The following is a 3,811-nucleotide window of genomic DNA, read 5'->3' on the forward strand; positions in this document are numbered from 1 at the left end:
TCTACTTAGAGATTGCTTTCCTCTGGAATTTTTTAGTAAGCCCTCATCTCTAGAATAGGGTAAGCTATTATTTTCTTATTACTGCCTTATGTTTAATGCTTTTCATGGGTTACTCTAAAGCTAATTGAATGTAATTTCACACATCACCTGATACAGTACCAGGTAATAATTTGGTAGTGGGAATCCTTGCAATGTTTTCCTAACTCTTCTCTTGTTTGTTGGTGGTTGGTTTGTTTGTTTGTTTTAAATGGGAAACATCTAGATGTTTTCGCAAAGATATTTTGAAATGAAAAATGTTAGGTTAGGAAAACTATTGCTTTTGATTTCATCACTGTACCATTAGCACAGTGCAAGTGTTTTTCTTGGTGTTATCTGTAACAGAGGACCCTGTTTGTGTTCTACCTTTTCATAGTCAGAGTGTTGGAATTTCCCTTCTCATTCCTTTTTTCTTTGCTATGATCTCTCAAAATACACAAATTGCTTTTATACATTTCCCGGGAAAATACCAGATACATCCATCTTTCTGTTTAGGAATTCTTAGTGTTTCTAGTAGGCTTACAAGAAACACAGATCAGAAAGTACATGCCTACCTCACATCAAATTGTATTTGATGGAATACAATTACCATCAAGGTATTAATAATCTTTTCATGAAGTTAAAGCTATCAACTCCTCAATACTTTACTTACCTCTCATGTTAGAGTACATGGAGAAGGGGACCCAGGTGAACCTCATGAGGTTCAACAGATAGAAATACAAGGTCTTGAACTTAGGTTATGGGGACCACCGTTACAAGCTGGGGGATGTAAGGATGGAGTGCTGATTTGCAGTGGAGGGTGGTGATGGATGGCAAGCTGGACATAAGCCTGCAATGTGCCCTTGCAATCTGGAAAGCCAACTTTATCCTGGGCTGCATCAGAATAAGCATGGCCAGTGCTGTAATACTGTGTGAAAGAGAAAATAGAAAATTCAGGTATAATTATAATATTTTAAGGGTTGTCTTACACCTAAGACAAAAACAACCAGAAAAATTAAGATTCCAAAATAAAATCAGTGGCATCCTATAATTTCTTCCCTTTTCTGTTCCTGTTTCTAATTGGCCACTGCTACTTTCTTAGGCCAGAATTCTGGCAGTCAGGTTAGATCTGCCCGTGTCTTCCCTTCCTTCTCTCACCTGCTTTCACGGTGGTTCTATGAAGATGCTCAACTCAATCCTGTTATGTCTGGGAAGTGAAATAACAATAGCCTGTTTTTTTCATTTATACTCTGGATAGTCAAGATGTGTCTAAAGGTGAAGAGTCATCCATTACCATAGATTTTATTATTATAGAATAGCAAAAAGTACTGCAATGTTACACCAAACTCACCTGAAGCTGTTGTTTGACATCTGTAGTTGCAAATCTGTTTCTACTGGTTCTCTACACTTCAGTAAGAAATTTCTCTTTCCCCTGAGTGCTAAAGAGCACTTTGCATGGCAGCTGGTTGTACAACACCTCACTGTAACTTCAGTTGCCAAATGAATGACACCACACACAGCTTGCTTTCTGGTCTATTTGGGAAACACAAGCCTGTATTTAGGCTTTCATATCACCTCAATTAGGCTTCCAAATCACCTCTGGCTAGCAGAAGGAAGGACATATGCACACCTTGGTGCTGTCAGCAGGGCCATACTGACTCACCTGTCAGAAGAACATAACTCTACTGTGTTTGCTCAGCCGGCCAGCCTTGGGGTGAGCGTGCTGAGTGTCCTGTGCCTTTGCCAGCTGCCGTGGAATTAGTTCTGTTGTTCCCTTCTGCATGGAGCAAAGTGCTCTGCTAAGTTTTAGCAAGACTCATTTGCCAGTGTTTGAATCAGCAGAAGACAAAGTAGTGATTATTTACCACCACAGAGCAATCTCACCTCACGCACAAGACAAGACATGAGGAGGCAAAATTACATTCAAGTGTAAAAGCAAAAGATGCTTATGTCCTGTGGATTAAAACTACATGAGCCCGTTCTACTACTGAGCACAGTTTCAAGGGACATTGACTATCATGAATGTAATTAGCAGATGGAAAATAAAAGGGTAATCTGTGTTCAGCACAACTGTGGTTAATCCCCACAGTTGGACTGTAGTGAATATCAAGATTGTGACTTACAGATGTACAGAGTCCTTTTAAAAATATGTGACAATGCAAGGTAGATTTTCAAGGATAATCAGAGATCTAAAATACCATGGCTTCTGAACAACTTTTGGGACAGATTTGGGAGAGGAAGTTGGGGTGAATGAGGATCTTAACATCAGAAATGGAGGATTCCTGTCATTTGGGTTTTTTTTTCCCCTGTGTTTCTCTTCAAAATTGAATTTGTCAGTGAAAAAAGAAACCAATAGCCAACTGTAGACACATTGATCTTAACTTCTTTCTTTCCAGCTGTATATTTTCTTAGCCTAAAAGGAGAAACAAAATTGAGAATAATTTTTTTCCCGTTAAAAATGGGGGGAAGAGGGGGGAATATCCTTAAAGTGAGAGAAAATATTTGATGGTATTTTTCTATTAAAAGTGATTTAAGCTCCTTTAGTATTTGTCCAGCAGGTTTCATCCAGAAATCAATTTTATTTTGTGAAGCCCATTATGGTTTCTCACAATATCCGTATCCAGTAAATGTGGCAAAATAAGGCCTTATGTTAGGCAGGCATATGGGAGAAGAAGTAGGAGCTATGAAGAGCTACCAGAAGAAAGGGGAAGCACAAAGAAAGGGTTTTAAGAATGAGATTAGTCTGTCTGGAAGAATGCAGGGCAGAATATGCAATTGGGAAATAAAAGATATAGGCAGGTGTGAGCTGACGAATACAACCTCCTGAAGATAAAGTGAGGGTGACTGAATGTTGTGATGTCATAGTAAGCCAATGGAAATAGCTTGTCTGAGAAGAGGAATTCTATTAAAAGAGCAAGATAAAACAAAGTTGGAGTATTACTTATAACTCAGAAATGCATCAGTTCACATATTCCAAGATAAAACCTGATATGTGTTGGGGTTAAAAAAAAAAAAAAAAAAAAATTGCTTCTGCTAAGATGAGGGGAAAAATTGTCTTGTGCTTAACACAGACTGATGCTTTCAGAAAGCCCATTCAGGCCGATAAGTGTTCTTTTAAAGTAGGAAAGCCACCACTGAAAATGATAGGTAGTAATCAGTTTCTCTGGGAATTTCTTGTTTAACTTGTTTACTCTTAACAGGTATTCCCATAAGAGGGACTTTTTTTCCTATTTTGGTTTCTTAGTGCCTAATTTTGACACTACAAGTTACATTTTTGTTCTTGGAGGATCTCATCCAAAGCTTCACAGTAAAGCTAATGCGAAGCAGTGTTTTATTTATGCAGGCATAGTTAACCCAAGCTTGAGAAGTGTTTTGGTGTTTACTGCCAGTATCAGTACAAGCTGGGTAATGCAAGGATGGAGCAGAGCCCACACAAAAAATGACCTGATGGTACTGGTGGATGGGAAGCTGGACATGAGCCAGCAATGTGCCCTCACAGTCCAGAAGGACAACCGTATCCTAGGCTGCATCAAAAGAACCATGACTAGCAGAGTGAGAGAGAGTGATCCTGCCTATCTGCTCTGTGCTGGTGAGACCTCACCTGGAGTACTGTGTCCAGGTGTGGAGACCTCAGTACAGGAGAGACATACTCCTGTTGGAGCATGTCCAGAAGAGGACATAAAAAAATAAAGAGGATATAAAAAAATAGTCCATTTCTCCTATGATGACAGACTGAGAGAGCTGGGGTTGCTCAGTTTGGGGAAAAGAAGAATTCAGGGAGACCTGAGAGCTGCCT

The 3,811-nt window shown here is 39.4% G+C and overlaps 1 non-coding gene across 1 annotated transcript; it reads left to right on the forward strand.

Annotated features, from left to right (window-relative positions):
* Positions 1-2,538: 2,538 nt before the first annotated feature.
* Positions 2,539-2,611, forward strand: LOC122174928. The gene has a single exon (XR_006177271.1). It is a non-coding gene; the product is annotated as a U7 small nuclear RNA (small nuclear RNA).
* The last annotated feature ends 1,200 nt before the right edge of the window (positions 2,612-3,811 follow it).

This window comes from Lagopus leucura, unplaced genomic scaffold, assembly GCF_019238085.1.
Source record: "Lagopus leucura isolate 7727_CA_CO unplaced genomic scaffold, USGS_WTPT01 Super-Scaffold_73, whole genome shotgun sequence".
In the NCBI taxonomy this organism is placed as follows: domain Eukaryota; kingdom Metazoa; phylum Chordata; class Aves; order Galliformes; family Phasianidae; genus Lagopus; species Lagopus leucura.